Source organism: Balaenoptera acutorostrata, chromosome 2 (genome assembly GCF_949987535.1).
Source record: "Balaenoptera acutorostrata chromosome 2, mBalAcu1.1, whole genome shotgun sequence".
Classification (NCBI taxonomy): domain Eukaryota; kingdom Metazoa; phylum Chordata; class Mammalia; order Artiodactyla; family Balaenopteridae; genus Balaenoptera; species Balaenoptera acutorostrata.
This window is the reverse complement of record NC_080065.1, coordinates 177,744,056-177,763,242: the sequence shown is the minus strand read 5'-3', so window position 1 is coordinate 177,763,242 and position 19,187 is coordinate 177,744,056. Positions and strand designations below refer to the sequence as shown.

Below are 19,187 nucleotides of genomic sequence, written 5' to 3'. Positions count from 1 at the left end.
TTTCTGGTCCTAGCAATGATGATAGTACTGGAAAGAGATGTGATTTTTTTCTAACCATCATATTTTATTGCTGAATTTAGTTATTCTCTATTTTATCCTCAAATATTTAAGTAGGCGATGTTAGCAACAGGATTATAAGTGGCATGGTAAGAGTCTTATTACTTGAAAGTTTCCCTTGATGTAGTTGGAGTACATCATTCTAGCTATCTGCTGCCTCATTTATTTTTTGCATTGTTTGCTTCCTGTCCTTCATTGGTGTGCATGTGCCATAATATACCACTTTATATTATAGTTTAATTGTACATATTGTATCTCCCTCAACCAGAATGTAAATTCCTTGAGGAGAGTCTGAAACTGATTTTGTAATTCCTCTTGGTACACGGAACAGTGCTTTTCATATATAGTAGTAGACATTCAGCAACTGTTATTTAGTGGTAGTGGTTACCTGGTTTCACTACATATGAAATTACTATTTTCCTGATGCCTGTTTAGCTTAAGTAATGATGATAAGTATTTATTTAATTGATTTTCTTTCATACTTTAGAATATTTAATTTACCAATTGTATTGCTACTATTAATTTTTTATTAAATGTTATTATTTAAGCTCTTGTGAATTCACAGATTGTTTGAGTATACTAATGTATGTTTCTTTTTTTTTTTATAAAAAGTTTTTTTTGCTTGTTTTTTTTTTTCCCCATGGATTTAATTAATTAATTTATTTATTTATTTATTTTTGGCTGTGTTGGGTCTTCGTTTCTGTGCGAGGGCTTTCTCTAGTTGTGGCAAGCGGGGGCCACTCTTCATCACAGTGCACAGGCCTCTCACTAACGCGACCTCTCTTGTTGCGGAGCACAGGCTCCAGACGCGCAGGCTCAGTAGCTGTGGCTCACGGGCCCAGTTGCTCCGTGGCATGTGGTATCTTCCCAGACCAGGGCATGAACCCGTATCCCCTGCATTAGCAGGCAGACTCTCAACCACTGCGCCACCAGGGAAGCCCCTAATGTATGTTTCTAATTGATAAGGTATCCTCTTGTTTGATCTACTTGAATTGAGGTAATTTTGTAATAATTAGTAGAGAAATACTGTGATCAGTTAAAAACTAAATACATATTCTAATCACAACTGTAATCATGAAATAAGAAACAATTTATTGTGTTGAATATATAAATAGTATAGACCTCCCTTATCCACAGGGGATATGTTTCAAGACCTCCAGTTGAATGCCTAAACCTGCAGATGGTATTACACCCTGTGTATCCTATGTTTTTCTTATACGTACATACTTATGATAAAGTTTATTTTATACATTAGGCACATTAAGAGATTAACAACAATTAATAACAAAATAAAAGTTATAAGTATATGCTGTAATAAAAGTTATGTGAACATGGTCTCTTTCAAAATATCTTATACAAATATAATGCCTTTTCCATTTTAGCTTAGTACTTATCACACACTGTGGCCCTAACTTTTGCAGTTTGAGGTGCAACAGCAAAGCAAGCCAAATTTCTTTTTCCTTCTTCACAATTTCACAGATAAAAGATTTGTTCTTACCATAGATCTTAGCAACCAGAGCATTTAATTTTTTTTCTTCCTTTATTAAGTTGAGAACTTTGACATTTTCTCTTCAAGGGAACGCTTTACAGCTTCGCTTTGGCATATCCAGATTGCCAGCATCACTAGTCTGGTGCTTCGGGCCATTATTAAGTAAGATAGTTGTTATTTACACACAAACACTATGATACCAAGACAGTCAATTCAATAACTGAGGCAGCTAGTTAAGTGACTTAACAGGAGGGATATGCTGGAGAAAGGGAGGATTCACGTCCCGGGCTGGATGGAGCAGGATGGTTCTCATCACACTACTCAGAATGGTGCACAACTTTAAACTTCTTATTTTTTAACATCTTTATTGGAGTATAAATGCTTTACAATGTTGTGTTAGTTTCAGCTGTACCACAAACTGAATCAGCTCTATGTATACATGTATCCCCATATCCCCTGCCTCTTGAGCCACCCTCCCTATCCCACCCCTCTAGGTGATCACAAAGCACTGAGCTGATCTCCCTGTGCTATGCGGCTGCTTCCCACTAGCCATCCATTTTACATTTGGTAGTGTATATACGTCAATGCTACTCTCTCACTTCATCCCAGCTTCCCCTTCCCCACCACGCCCTCAAGTCTGTTCTCTACGTCTGCGTCTTTATTCCTGCCCTGCCACTAGGTTCATCAGTACTGCTTTGATAAATTCCATACATATACGTTAGCATGCGGTATTTGTTTTTCTCTTTCTGACTTACTTCACTCTGTATGACAGATTCTAGGTCCATCCACCTCACTACAAATAACTCAATTTCGTTCCTTTTTATGGCTAATATTCCGTTGTATATATGTGCCACGTCTTCTTTATCCATTCATCTGTTGATGGACATTTAGGTTGCTTCCATGTCCTGGCTATTGTAAATAGTGCTGCAGTGAACATTGTGGTACGTGTATCTTTTTGAATTATGGTTTTCTCAGGACATATGCCCAACAGTGGGATTGCTGGGTCATATGGTAGTTCTATTTTTAGTTTTTTAAGGAACCTCCATACTGTTCTCCATAGTGGCTGTATCAATTTACATTCCCACCAACAGTGCAGGAGGGTTCCCTTTTCTCTACACCCTCTCCAGCGTTTATTGTTTGTAGATTTTTTGATGGCCATTCTGACAGGTGTGAGGTGATACCTCACTGTAGTTTTGATTTGCATTTCTCTAATGATAAGTGATGTTGAGTATCCTTTCATGTGTTTGTTGGCAATCTGTATATCTTCTTTGGAGAAATGTCTATTTAGGTCTTCTGCCCATTTTTGGATTGGGTTGTTTGTTTTTTTGATATTGAGCTGCATGAGCTGCTTGTAAATTTTGGGCATTAATCCTTTCTCAGTTGCTTCATTTGCAAATATTTTCTCCCATTCTGAGGGTTGTCTTTTCGTCTTGTTTATGGTTTCCTTTGCTGTGCAAAACTTTTTAAGTTTCATTAGGTCCCATTTGTTTATTTTTGTTTTTATTTCCATTTCTCCAGGAGGTGGGTCAAAAAGGATCTTGCTGTGATTTATGTCATAGAGTGTTCTGCCTATGTTTTCCTCTAAGAGTTTTATAGTGTGTGGCCTTACATTTAGGTCTTTAATTCATTTGGAGTTTATTTTCACCACTATTATTCAACATAGTTTTGGAAGTTTTAGCCACAGCAATCAGAGAAGAAAAAGAAATAAAAGGAATCCAAATCAGAAAAGAAGAAGTAAAGCTGTCACTGTTTGCAGATGACATGATACTATACATAGAGAATCCTAAAGATGCTACCAGAAAACTACTAGAGCTAAGCAATGAATTTGGTAAAGTTGCAGGATACAAAATTAATGCACAGAAGTCTCTTGCATTCCTATACACTAACAATGAAAGACCAGAAAGAGAAATTAAGGAAACAATCCCATTTACCATTGCAGCAAAAAGAATAAAATACCTAGGAATAAACCTACCTAAGGAGGTAAAAGATCTGTACTCAGAAAACTATAAGACACTGATGAAAGAAATCAAAGCTGACACAAACAGATCGAGAGATATACCATGTTCTTGGATTGGAAGAATCAATATTGTGAAAATGACTATACTACCCAAAGCAATCTACAGATTCAATGCAATCCCTATCAAATTACCAATGGCATTTTTTACAGAACTAGAACAAGAAATCTTAAGATTGGTATGGAGACACAAAAGACCCCTGAATAGCCAAAGCAACCTTGAGAAAAAAAAAAACAGAGCTGAGGAATCAGACTCCCTGACTTCAGACTATACTACAAAGCGACAGTAATCAAGACAGTATGGTACTGGCACAAAAACAGAAATATAGATCAATGGAACAGGATTGAAAGCCCAGAGAGAAACCCACGCACATATGGTCACCTTATTTTTGATAAAGGAGGCAAGAATATACAATAAAGAAAAGACAGCCTCTTCAATAAGTGTTGCTGGGAAAACTGGACAGCTACATGTAAAAGAATGAAATTAGAACACTCCCTAACACCATACACCCTAGTAATTTTGAGTGACTCTAAGTTTCTATGCTTGGCAATGTACACCTATCAGAGAGTGACTGTAGGATTAAAACCCTCATTAAGCAAAGCACTTGTCTCCTGGGTGTAGGTTATTTCCACTCAGGCTTTTCTAGTGTTCATGGAGATACACTGGAGGCACTATTTCTTTTTTCATGTAGATTGTGATAAAAGCCTCATTTCCCAGGGCCGTCTATCACTACCCTACAGGTCGGAGACCACTGGGCTTGCCACCTTTGTTGTGCCAGAGGCCAGCAGATGCCATATCCTTCAGCCCGGGCCTGCTTTGTTACACTTGTTACGTACGAAATGCCAGTAATATACCCAGCATTTGACAAAACATAAAACACAAGAGGCTCTATTGTTACCACTTTTCATTCCAGAGTATAAAATAGCCAGTAGCAATCACAGTATCAGCTGGAGCACCAGTGACAGGTTAGATCATCAGGAAATGCCAGGTAAGTGAGCCAATTTAAATGAAAATCATGTAAAGATATGACTGGGAGGGTGTGTGGTAGTTATTCAGAGGAGCCCGAGAAAATTTGTTGGGAGCTAGTTTATTTTTTTGAAACATGAATATTTTTCCCCTTGCCTAGAGTGTGTGAGATGAAATACAACAAGATATGAAAAAAGTGGTCAGGGGAGGGACTAGTGAAACGGAATGAGAATCTCCAGCACCTAGAAATGAAGCCATATTATCTTGTGACTGACCTGAAACTAATGAGCTACTTAGTGCCTGTCTCTTTCTGGGCACCACTCTCCCATGAAGCCTTATTTCTTGTGGTGGTCCAGTCAGGCCAACCTCTTACTGCCTAGTCAGCCCACCACCTCCTTTCTAGTGCTCTGTCATTCCTCTATTGGTGGTATTTCCTTTCTTTCCTTCATGCCAACCACTATTCAGTGCAGTTCAGTTTCTATCTCCCTCATGAATGTTCTCTAAGCGTGGAGTTCTCGTACCATCTCAGACCCCCACGGCATTCTTATTTCCTCACTATTTCTTCCACTTGCTTTCTGAAGATATTGTGTGGGTGGATTTTCACTAAATAAATTGTAAGACACACCAGGGCAAGCTGATAATTATCTTATGTCATAAAACACATTGCACATAGCAAATGCTCCTTGAATACCTCACTTTCAAACATTCCAGTAGTTGATCTTAAATGTTGACCATCCACACTCATCTTAAAGGTCTTGTATGCCAAAGTAAGATCGGCTATCACCACTGACATCAGATTTACTATCATTTCCTCCTCCACACTTTTTTCCTACTCCTTGTTTTAATGTGCTCATCAGTATAAGCCCCCTCCCTACACCAGAGTCTCTCCCAAAAAATTTATCTCTCGCCAGCTAAAAAGTTGGCCTGCTGTGCACACATCTCTACTCTCTGCCTATCCCTGTTACTTGGAGGTAGAAGTTTTTCTCACTTAGGCAATGGCATTCTTCCTGGCACCGGTCATGACAGTCACTATACCAAGCTTTTATTTTGTACCTTGAGACATTAGGTGTAAAGGATGAAAGTCAACAATATTTATGAATCTGTTTAAAAAGTACTTAGCAGGATGAGGACTTCATAAGGCAGGCGCCTGGTTCATTGATAACTCTGAAGAAATAACACAGTCCTTGAGACATTTTTGAAGCTCATGACTGAGTGTAGAACTATTCCATAATCACCAAAAATGTTTATTAAGCACCTCCTTTTCTTCTTTGTCTTTTTTAACAAATCAATTGTGTGTCACTTCAACTTAGGTTTGAAGCATAGGATTTCTCCTGTAGGAGGTGCTCAATAAATTCTGAATGGATAGATGTATGGAAGGATAAATGGATAAATGAGTGTGGGTTGCTGTCCGTCACATCTGCACATGGTCACAGATCCATGAGAGTATCATTTGCTTTGAATTGTACAGTAGGTTCTGATCACAGTTTTATGCCAGTGCACATACATACTAGTACATTCCCCCTTGGAACAAAAGACAGTTGACAGGGTGGATGTGACAGGCTGGTGTTTAGTGATAGCAGTAATAATTTTAGCTTACATTTGCTAAGTTCTTCTTAGGTACCAAGCACTGTTCTAAGTGCTTTAGGTATATTATTTCATTTAATCTTTTAAAACCCTGTCATTGCCAAAAGGTGGAAACAACCAAAGTTCCCATCAACAGGTGAATGGATAAACAAAATGAGGAATACTTTAGAATATCATTCAGCCATGAAAAGGAATGAAGTTCTGATATGTGCTACAACATGGGTGAACCTTGTGAACATTATACTAAGTGAAATAAGCCTTGTGGATCAATATGGTATTATTACACTTATATGAACTGTCTAGAATAGACAAATTCATAAAAACAGTAAGTGGGGGACTTCCCTGGTGGTCCAGTGGTTGGGACTCTGCACTCCCAATGCAGGGGGCCCGGGTTCGATCCCTGGTCAGGGAAATAAATCCCACATGCTGCAACTAAGACCGGGAGCAGCCAAATAAATAAATAAATATTAAAAAAAAAAGAAAAACAGTAAGTGGATTAGAGGTTAGCAGGGATTTCAGGTTGGGGAGAAGGTGGATGACAGTTATTACTTAATGAGCACAGAGTTTTTGTTTGAGGTGTTGAAAAAAATTGTAAATAGTGGTGATGGTTGCACAACATTGCAAATGTATTGTAATTGATGCCACTGAATTGTACATTTAAAATGGTTAAAATGGCATATTATGTATTTTACCTCAATAAAAATTAGTGAAAAAACCCTATTATTATCCTAATTTTACATTTGAGTATATCAGGAATGTTTAAACAAATAGGAGTTATATATTCTAACATAACAAGAAGTACAGGAGGGTGATATGGCATTGGTTCATGGCCTCAACAATATCTAGGTCATCCTCTCTTTGAATCTCTTGCCTTTCCCTAACGATAGTAAGAAGATGGCTGCAACTCTATATATTACTTCCACATTTGAGATAGAAAGCAGCTAAGAAGGGGATGACACCAGTCTGATCTGTTTCTTGTCTCAGGAAAAAACCAAAACTTTCCTTATGCCTCTAATAGATTTCCACTTATCTCTTACTGGGCAGAACTGTGCCTCCAGGCTATCCCTAGCTGCAAGGCAAGGGAGGCTAGCAAAATAAGTATTTAGTGTTTGCAACCTCTTCAGTGGAGGCAACAAGGAGATGGATTGGAAATGTCCGTTAAGGAATGAAGGCCATCTGGCACAATGACAAAAATGAGCAGCAGAGAAGTTAAATCAAAGTTTCTCAGCCTGGCAGTTGACATTTTGGACTGGATGATTCCCTTTTGTGAGAGGCTGACCTGTGCATTGGGGGACGTTTAGCAGCGTCCCTGGCCTCTACCCATTAGGTAACAGTAGTCTCCCTCCCCCCAGTTTTGATCATCAAAACTGTCTCCAGACATTGCCAAATGTCTTCGGGGGAGGGTGCACAAAGTTGCCCCCAGTTGAGGACCACTAGGTTAGATGATGGGCCCAAGTCTCATAGCTGAGAAGTGGTGGAGCTGAGGTTTGAACCTGAACATCTGACTTTACAGCCTTTCTTCTTCTGAGCAGCCTATGCAGTTGAACAAATGGCCTTGTAGTTAACAGGAGCTATGGATCAACTGGACTAACTTGCTATACACTGAGTTAATGAGACACCCATGAAATGCTATGCTGACCATCCATATGCTTTTCCTGGGCGCTTGTTATTTAGCCAGAACCCCTTGCGGTTTAGAAGTAATAGCAGATCTAGGATGTAGGAGAAGGGATCAAGTAGCTTTATAACCCAAACATTCTCAACAGGGCAACTTGTTTCTTGGGAAGCAAATATGTCTTAGATATGAAATGGTCTGTGGCCCTCCTTACCCAACAGATCTTATCCCAGTATTTCATTTCTGTATAAGGGAGCATTTAAATTATTTTTTTTCTCTCTGAGGTAGCAAAATTAAAAAAAAAAAAAAGGTTGAGAAATATTGTAATAGCCTAAGCAACTAGGTGGAACAAGGAGTATTTTTCAGAAAAGGTGAGAAATACTATTACCTAAAATAAGATAATGTGAGATCTCTAGATTGTGAATGGTGAGTGAATTTTAGGCATCCTGCTGGGTGTTTCCATTAGATGCATCTCTTTGACTATGGTTGCAGTCACTAGTCGTCCCAGTTAATTCACTTTCATGTCTCTCTATTCCTGAATGTAATACCTTTTTATGTTTGTCTCTTTTTCATCACACCAGTTTCACTGGAATATGCCTTTCAAACAAGTAAATTTCCCCCTCCCCTTTTCTTCATGTCTGCATTATTCAAAGAGGCGTCTCTCTAATGTTTTCTTTAAGAAATAAGGTCTAGAAATACACCCACAGTATTAAAATGTGTCTGGATCAGCAACTGATTACTCACATCATAAAATCATAAGTAAAGATAGTGAGGCAAACAAGTTTATGAGCCATGAAATTCAGTAGGTCTAAGTTTGATTCCTTGACGTTGGACAAGTTATATGACCATTTTCTTATGAAATGGGCATAATGTTTACTTCACAGTGTTGAGGTAAGAATTAAAGGAGATATTATATGTCAACTGCTTAGCAGAGAAACTAGCCAGTAGTTAAGTGGCAAATATGTGGCAACTACTGGCAATAGTGTCTGTAAATAACATTTAGTAAAGCAAATTTTTTCTGATAGAAAAAAATAGATAGTAGTATGAGAATGGACTGGCTCCAATCAAAGTGATCTAAAAGGTTCCTCTTCACTCAGTGGTTGCCTCAGGACTGTACGCCAGGACTGACTCTACCTGTTCTGAATCTAACCATGGTTCCTGCCAAGCACAAAGACAAGATGCCTAATGTCCACGTAGAAAAGAGGCAACACTGGACCCTATCTCTCTTGTACTCCTCCCTAGAGCTGATGCTGTCCACCACTTTCGGCAAGTCACTTAACATCTGTTTATCAGCATCCTCCTTTAACAAATTAGGAGGATGGTACCTGCCTTTCTCTCCTCACGAGATTGTTTGTGGAGAGCAAATGAACTCATTCATGTATATCTATTCTGTTTAAGGCAGAATAAGGCACAGTCCCTACTCACACAGAGTTTACATTTGATCCACTGGCCAGAGGATCTTTCTTATTTATTTAAAATCCTTTGCTTAGTGCTTAACACATAGTAAACCATTAGAAAAAAATGACAATTGTTTATTTGTTGTTTTGTTATTCTCCAAAACATTATCAATTTAAAATACACCTTAGCAATGTCATGCTGACTGATGGCCTGAGGGAAGTGGGTGCCCATTGTTGCCTGGGTGCCTGAAGTAGGTGGTTTGCATGAAGAACTAGCTATGCTCCTGGGTACACAATTCAGTTGCCTATTGATTTTGTATAATAAAGTGTTCAGAGAATAGATGCCTTTTATAACAGGTCACTTTAGCAGTCACTTTTACACTGACCATACTCGTTTAAAATCACTATAACAACTACAAACCACTTTATTTGCTAGAAAGGCACATATTCTAGACTAAATTTTGGCTTAGGGAACTGCTATTAATTCCAACACATGAAGAGTCACAGGATAATCTTACAAAATATTCATACCTAAGCACTGGATTTATCTTCTTTGACACTGTACCAGTCCTTAAAGAATTTCTTCTGGCTTAGAGGTGGTGGTGGCTGGTACGAATACTCCCAGCTTTTGACTTGAAACTGTTGCTGGTCCCAACTCTGGGACTTGGAAATCTTATTGCCTTTTAGCCATCATCTCAAAAAATATAACTGAGTATGTGTATTCATCTCTTCTGAAACATTTTCCTTCAAATCAACCTAATTCACCTCTTCTCTCATCTCCTTGTAGTATTAATTTTATCACATACCAGCTTTTTTTTTTTTTTTTAACTGCAGGAGTGGAATTGTCTGACTATAAAGTTGAAAGCACAAAAGTCATGAAATGCTAGGCGAAAGCTCTCCCAACAACAGTAAATCCTCCTTATGGCCCTTTCTGCATCCTTCAGTACTCATTTAATAGCCCAACTCATCATCTTCCATCCTTTATAGGAAAACATTAATTTTTGGCTTCCTGGCTTTTGCATGATTGTGTTCAACCATTTCTTTTACTTTGGAATTTCTGGTTCATTTTTTTTTCTTTCTGCCTTATCTCCTTTATTCTAAGGTGCAGTGGGGTTGGAGATGATTTATATTGAAGAAGAAAAACATACAGTCCCAAACAGGAATTTCACAAAATTTGAGGTAGGTTTCTTTAGACCCAGATGGAACTCTTTGTCTAGATTTATCCATCCCTTTTTGGTTTCTTGGATATGGTAAGGAATTCTAACATCTCGGCTTTTGGGATGGAGTAAAATGAATAGAGGTGCTCAGGAAATATATCTTAATATAATAATAAATGCTCCTTTAACTGTTTACTTTATTCCCATACCTTATATCATTTGACACACCATGCAGTTTGAGTTCTGCCTGGTGGATGCCTGTGCCTTGGTGCTGCGTGGTATCATTCTGCTTAGGACATCCTACAGCCCGGTATCAACCTAGCCAAAGAACAATTATTATTTTCTCCTATAAAATAAAACCTTATTGTATCACATAAATACAAATGGAAAGGAACATTCTGTTTAATTAAAAGCCACACAATAAAACCTACACTCTACATTTTAAACATACTTTTTATAAAAGTCATATATAGTGCTAAGACTAAAGAAATACATGTATCCCAGGTACCAATAAGTACCTCACTAACATTTAGCTATTCTCAGTCACTGTAATCTAAACTCACTGTTTCTCTGGGCTTATGTAGATCCCAATTTAAATAGAGAGCCTTCCAGGGCTTCTCCATCTGAACCTCTTTGAGGAAGTTTCTAGAAGGCCTTACATTTCTCTCTAGTAAAAATGATCTTTGCCTGCTGGTTCTCAGTTTAAAAGACGGGAGAAGCTTATTTGCCATTCCAAGAATAAAGACCCATTTGCCTTCCTAGGCTGCTACTTTCTCATCTAACCTAAAACATATAGAAAGTCCAAAAACAGCTAGTAACCACTAAACTTAATCAAAAGGAATCTCATTGCCACTTCTCAAATCCCCACAACTTCCCTGTACCTACGTTGGCCTCAGTCTGCCTTATTTTTAAGATTAATCTCTTTCCTCAGAACCTTTTTCTTAAATTCACGAAGGTACAATATTACATAGTATTAAAGTTGAAATATTAGTATGGACGTTCCTTAAGCAACTAAAAATAGAGCTACCATATGATCTGGCAATCCCACTCCTACACATATATTCAGAGAAAAACATGATTCAAAAGGACACATGGACCCCAGTGTTCACTGCAGCACTGTCTACAACAGCCAAGGCATGGAAGCAACCCAAATGTCCATAAACACATGAATGAATAAAGAAGATGTGGTACATATATACAATGGAATATTACTCAGCCATTAAAAAGAATGAAATAGAGATAGCCTCATCCACCAGAGGGCAGACAGCAGAAGCAAGAAGAACTAAAATCATGCAGCCTGTGAAACAAAAACCACATTCACAGAAATATAGACAAGATAAAAAGGCAGAGGGCTATGCACCAGATGAAGGAACAAGATAAAACCCAGAAAAACAATGAAATGAAACGGAGATAGGCAACCTTCCAGAAAAAGAATTCAGAATAATGAAGTGAATAGTGAAGATGATCCAGGACCTCGGAAAAAGAACGGAGGCAAAGAACGAGAAGATGCAAGAAATGTTTAACAAAGACCTAGAAGAATTAAAGAACAAACAAACAGAGATGAACAATACAATAACTGAAATGAAAAATACACTAGAAGGAGTCAATAGCAGAATAACTGAGGCAGAAGAATGGATAACTGACCTGGAAGACAGAATGGTGGAATTCACAGCTGCGAAACAGAATAAAGAAAAAAGAATGAAAAGAAATGAAGACAGCCTAAGAGACCTCTGGGACAATATTAAGCACAACAACATTTGCATTATAGGGGTCCCAGAAGGAGAAGAGAGAGAGAAAGGACCAGAGAAAATATTTGAAGAGATTATAGTTGAAAACTTCCCTAACATGGGAAAGGAAATAGCCACCCAAGTCCAGGAAGCGCAGAGAGTCCCATACAGGATAAACCCAAGGAGAAACATGCCGAGACACAAAGTAATCAAATTGGCAAAAATTGAAGATGAAAAATTATTGAAAGCACCAAGGGAAAAATGACAAATAACATACAAGGGAACCCCTATAAGGTTAACAGCTGATATCTCAGCAGAAACTCTGCAAGCCAGAAGGGAGTGGCATGACATATTTAAAGTGATGAAAGGGAAGAACCTAAAACCAAGATTACTCTACCCAGCAAGGATCTCATTCAGATTTAATGGAGAAATTAAAACCTTTACAGACAAGCAAAAGCTAAGAGAATTCAGCACCACCAAACCAGCTCTACAACAAATGCTAAAGGAACTTCTTTAAGTGGGAAACACAAGAGAAGAAAAGGACCTACAAAAACAAACCCAAAACAATTAAGAAAATGGTCATAGGAACATACATATCGATAATTACCTTAAACGTGAATGGATTAAATGCTCCAACCAAAAGACACAGGCTTGCTGAATGGATATAAAAACAAGACCCATATATATGCTGTCTACAAGAGACCCACTTCAGACCTAGGGACACATACAGACTGAAAGTGAGGGGATGGAAAAAGATATTCCATGCAAATGAAAATCAAAAGAAAGCTGGAGTACCTATACTCATATCAGATAAAATAGACTTTAAAATAAAGAATGTTACAAGAGACCAGGAAGGACACTACATAATGATCCAGGGATCAATCCAAGAAGAAGATATAACAATTATAAATATATATGCACCCAACATAGGAGCACCTCAATACATAAGGCAACTGCTAACAGCTATAAAAGAGGAAATCGACAGTAACACAGTAATACTGGGGGACTTTAACACCTCACTTACACCAATGGACAGATCATCCAAAATGAAAATAAATAAGGAAACAGAAGCTTTAAATGACACAATAGACCAGATAGATTTAATTGATATTTATAGGACATTCCATCCAAAAACAGCAGATTACACTTTCTTCTCAAGTGTGCATGGAACATTCTCCAAGATAGACCACATCTTGGGTCACAAATCAAGCCTCACTAAATTTAAGAAAATTGAAATCATATCAAGCATCTTTTCTGACCACAATGCTATGAGATTAGAAATGAATTACAGGGAAAAAAACGTAAAAAATACAAACACATGGAGGCTAAACAATACGTTACTAAATAACCAAGACACCACTGAAGAAATCAAAGAGGAAATAAAAAAATGCCTAGAGACAAATGACAATGAAAACACGATGGCCCAAAACCTATGGGATGCTGCAAAAGCAGTTCTAAGAGGGAAGTTTATAGCTATACAAGCCTACCTCAAGAAACAAGAAAAATCTCAAATAAACAATCTAACCTTACACCTAAAGGAACTAGAGAAAGAAGAACAAACAAAACCCAAAGTTAGCAGAAGGAAAGAAATCATAAAGATCAGAGCAGATAAATGAAATAGAAACAAAGAAAACAATAGCAAAGATCAATAAAACTAAAAGCTGGTTCTTTGAGAAGATAAACAAAATTGATAAGCCATTAGCCAGACTCATCAACAAAAAGAGGGAGAGGAGTCAAATCAATAAAATTAGAAATGAAAAAGGAGAAGTTACAACAGACACCGCAGAAATACAAAGCATCCTAAGAGACTACTACAAGCAACTCTATGCCAATAAAATGGACAACCTGGAAGAAATGGACAAATTCTTAGAAAAGGTATAACCTTCCAAGACTGAACCAGGAAAAAATGGAAAATATGAACAGACCAATCACAAGTAATGAAATTGAAACTGTGATTAAAAATCTTCCAACAAACCAAAGCCCAGAACCTGATGGCTTCACAGGAGAATTCGATCAAACATTTAGAGAAGAGTTAACACCTATCCTTCTCAAACTCTTCCAAAATATAGCAGAGGGAGGAACACTCCCAAACTCATTCTATGAGGCCACCATCACCCTGATACCAAACCCAGATAAAGATTTTTTTAAAAAAGAAAACTACAGGACAATATCACTGATGAACATAGATGCAAAAATCCTCAACAAAATACTAGCAAACAGAATCCAACAGCACATTAAAAGGATTGTACACCATGATCAAGTGGGGTTTATCCCAGGAATGCACGGATTCTTCAATATACGCAAATCAATCCGTGTGATACACCATATTAACAAATTGAAGGATAAAAACCATATGATCATCTCAATAGGTGCAGAAAAAGCTTTTGACAAAATCCAACACCAATTTATGATAAAAACTCTCCAGAAAGTAGGCATAGAGGGAACCTACCTCAACAGAATAAAAGCCATATATGACAAACCCACAGCCAACATCGTTGTCAATGGTGAAAAACTGAAACCATTTCCTCTAAGATCAGGAACAAGGCAAGCTCGCCCACTCTCACTACTATTATTCAACATAGTTTTGGAGGTTTTAGCCACAGCAATCAGAGAGGAAAAAGAAACAAAAGGAATCCAAATCGGAAAAGAAGTAAAGCTGTCACTGTTTGCAGATAACATGATACTATACACAGAGAAGCCTAAAGATGCTACCAGAAAACTACTAGAGCTAATCAATGAATTTGGTAAAGTAGAAGGATACAAAATTAAGGCACAGAAATCTTTTGCATTCATATACACTAATGATGAAAAATCTGAAAGAGAAATTAAGGAAACACTCCAATTTACCACTGTAACAAAAAGAATAAAATACCTAGGAATAAACCTACCTAAGGAGACCAAAGACCTGTATGCAGAAAACTATAAGACACTGAAGAAAGAAATTAAGGATGATACAAAGAGATGGAGAGATATACCATGTTCTTGGATTGGAAGAATCAACATTGTGAAGATGACTATACTACCCAAAGCAATCTACAGATTCAATGCAATCCCTATCAAACTACCAGTGGCATTTTTCCCAGAACTAGAACAAAAAGTTTCACAATTTGTATTGAGACACAAAAGACCCCAAATAGCCAAAGCAATCTTGAGAGAAAAAAAAAAAAAAAACGGATCTGGCAGAATCAGTGCCCTGACTTCAGACTCTACTACAAAGCTCCAATTAAGACAATAAGTAATTAAGACAATATGGTACTGGCACAGAAATAGAAATATAGATCAATGTAAAAGGATAGCAAGCCCAGAGATAAACCCATGCACATATGGTCACCTTATCTTTGATAAAGGAGGCAAGCATATACAATAGAGAAAAGACAGCCTCTTCAATAAGTGGTGCTGGGAAAACTGGACAGCTACATGTAAAAGTATGAAATTAGAACACTCCCTAACACCATAGACAAAAATAAACTCAAAATGGATTAAAGACCTAAAATGTAAGGCCAGACACTCTAAAGCTCTTAGAGGAAAACATAGGCAGAACAATCAATGAAATAAATCACAGCAAGATCCTTTTCACCCACCTCCTAGAGAAATGGAAAGAAAAACAAAAATAAACAAATGGGACCTAATGAAACTTCAAAGGTCTTGCACAGCAAAGGAAACCATAAACAAGACAAAAAGACAACCCTCAGAATGGGAGAAAATATTTGCAAATGAAGCAACTGACAAAAGATTAATCTCCAAAATATACAAGCAAGTCATGCAGCTCAATATCAAAAAAACAAACAACCCAATCCAAAATATGGGCAGAAGACCTAAATAGACATTTCTCCAAGAAGATATACAGATTGCCAATAAACACATGAAAGGATGCTCAACATCACTAATCATTAGAGAAATGCAAATCAAAATTGCAATGAGGTATCACCTCACACCAGTCAGAATGGCCATTATCAAAAAATCTACAAACAATAAATGCTAGAGAGAGTGTGGAGAAAAGGGAACCCTCTTGCACTGTTGGTGGGAATGTAAATTGATACAGCCACTATGGAGAACAGTATGGAGGTTCCTTTAAAAACTATAAATAGAACTACCATATGACCCAGCAATCCCACTACTGGGCATATACCCTAAGAAAACCATAATTCAAAAAGAGACATGTACCACAATGTTCATTGCAGCACTGTTTACAATAGCCAGGACATGGAAGCAACCTAAGTGTCAATCTACAGATGAATGGATCAAGAAGATGTGGCACATATGTACAATGGAATTTTACTCTGCTGTAAAAAGAAATGAAATTGAGTTATTTTTAGTGAGGGGGATGGACCTACAGTCTGTCATACAGAGTGAAGTAAGTCAGAAAAAGAAAACAAATACCGTATGCTAACACATACATATGGAATCTAAAAAAAAAAAAAAAAAGTTTCTGATGAACCTAGGAGCAGGACAGGAATAAAGACACAGATGTAGAGAATGGACTTGTGGACACAGGGAAGGGGAAGCATAAGCTGGGACGAAGTGAGAGAGTAGCATTGACATATATACACTACCAAATGTTAAATAGATAGCTAGTGGGAAACAGCTGCATAGCACAGGGAGATCAGCTCGGTGCTTTGTGACCACCTAGAGGGGTGGGATAGGGAGGGTGGGAGGGAGACGCAAGCGAGAGGGGATATGGGGATATATGTATACATATAGCTGATTCACTTTGTTATACAGTAGAATCTAATACAACATTGTAAAGCAATTATACTCCAATAAAGATGTAAAAAAAAAAATTGAAAAAAAAAGAATAAACTGCTGATAATGTGACAAAGATAAATTTTATGGGCACTATATTAAGTGAAAACACCAGACACAAGAGGGCATACTGTGTGGTGCTATTTCTCTGAACAGGAAAAACAGATTTATGGTGACAGAAGTCAGAATACTGGTTACCTCTGATGATGGGGCTTATTGACTGGGGTAGGGCCCAAGGGAAACTTACGGGGAGATAAAGTATTTTACATTTGATGTGGGTCATATAGACATATATAAAATTCATTAAGGTATACACTAAAACTTATGAAATTTTACCTAAGTTATGCCTCAATTAAAGAACTTTAAAACACAAAAATAGAATCATGTGAGTACAGGTTAAAATGGAGAATGGCCCCCTGGGGTGAAGCTCTGTAGAGAGAGCCAGACTCCGTCACTTACCACCTTGCATACCTCTGTAAACTCACCTCAACTTTCCAGGCCTCAGTTTCCTCATCTGTGAATTGGGGATAATAACCAGTACCTTCCTGAAAGTCTCACTGTGAGGACTAAATAACCTAAAAGATGCAAAGTTTAGGGTAGTAGCTACTATCTAGTAATAGTAAGCACTAAATAATTATTTGCTAGTATGATGATGAATGGTTGAATATTCATTGCTAGGGAGAAAGATGGTCACTATAAGAATAAAAGGAACAATTATCTGGAAACTTATAAAATGTCAAAAATCTTTTCATTTAATTCCATTTCTTCAAAATATATGAAACTTAAAATTGACAGAATTACAAGACTTATTCAGTAATCCATACTTATGGTGGGAGAGTTTAATGTAGCTTTCTCAGTACATGATAGATCAGAAACTGCTAAGGACTGAATGTTTGTGCTCCCCAAAATTCACATGCTTAAGCCTCAGCCCCAAGAGGATGGTATTAAGAGGTGGGGCCCTTGGGAGGTAACTAGGTCATGGGGATGGAGCCTTCATGAATGGGATCAGTGCCCTTATAAACCGACCCCAGAGAGCTCTCTTGCTCCCCTTCTGTCACATGAGGACACAGTGAGAATATGGCCATCTATGAACCAGGAAGTGGGCCCTCACCAGACGTCAAATCTACCAGCCTTGATCTTGGACTTCCAGCCTCCAGAACTGTGAGAAATAAATTTCTGTTGTTTATAAGTTACCCAGTCAACAGTATTTTTGTTATAGCAGCCTGAGCTAAGACAGAGACCAATATTTTTAAATGTGTAAAAGACTTTTAAACACACATAATATGCTCCATCTAGTGGATATATGAAGAATACATTGATTTCAACTACCCACGAATCATTTATAAAAATTGACCATATACTAAGTGCATCAGTTAGAGACTGCATTCAGCCATAATAAACCCATCCCTGCCTTCCCCCAGACTCTCCCCAAAAAAGACAATGTCATGTACCAGTAAGAAGTACATCTTATTCGGGTAACAGAATGACCAGAAATAAACAATCCAGGGCTGGTACAGCCATACAAGGACACCAACTGGGGAACCAGGATGGTTGTGACTTCTGGTCACACTCTCTTTAGCCTGTGGCTTTTGCCCTCATGGTCACAGGATGGCTCCTCTAGCCCTGGACACGGTGTCTGCTTGTACAGAAGGCAAGAAGGAGAGGGATCTGGCTAAATGAAACCACTCCTTTGCAACATCTTTCCCAGGACTCACACCCAGCGATGTCTCATACTGGCCAGGACTGGAGGATGTGGCCTCGCCTGGCAGCAAGAAGGACAGGAAGATGGAGGTGTTTTAATAGTGCACATTCCCTGATGGTGCTGTGGTTTGAATGATGCCCCCACAAAAGATATGTCCACCTGGAAACTATGGATGTGATCTGATTTGGAAAAGGGTCTTTGCAGATGTAATTAAAGATCTCAAGATGAGACCATGCTGGATATCTGGGTGGACCCTAAATCCAATGACAAGTGTCCTTATAAGAGACAGAAGAGGAGAAGACACAGAAACACAGAGGAGAAGGCCATTTGAAAATGGAGGCAGAGATGGGAGTGATGCTGCCACAAGCCAAGGAACACCTGGAGCCATCAAAAGTTGGAAGAGGCAAGGAAGGATCCTCCCCTAGAGCATTTAGAGGGAGTGTGGCCCTGCAGACACCTTGATTTCAACTTCTGCCCTCCGGAACTGTGAGAGAATAAAATTCTGTTGTTTTAAGCCACAAAAAATATATATATATAGTGCACAGTCCCAATCTGAACAAAAAAAACCTAAGTGCTTTTGTAAGCAAGAAGGGGCAATTTTGGTAGGCAATTAACAGGACATGCCACACTAGACCTAAAAGCAAATCTCCACAAATACTTAACATTCAACAACATAAAGACCACACACCCTGCTAAGAGTGTAATTACATTAGAAACCAACAACAAAAAGACAACTAA

General features: G+C 38.1%; 1 protein-coding gene and 1 non-coding gene across 2 annotated transcripts in view; both read left to right on the top strand.

The window, feature by feature from the left end:
* Nucleotides 1-19,187, top strand: part of ADGRE3 (adhesion G protein-coupled receptor E3) — a 132,370-nt gene that overhangs the window by 23,973 nt on the left and 89,210 nt on the right. The window lies entirely within an intron of this gene.
* On the top strand, nt 6,451-6,523 carry TRNAG-CCC (transfer RNA glycine (anticodon CCC)). Its single transcript has one exon. It is a non-coding gene; the product is annotated as a tRNA-Gly (tRNA).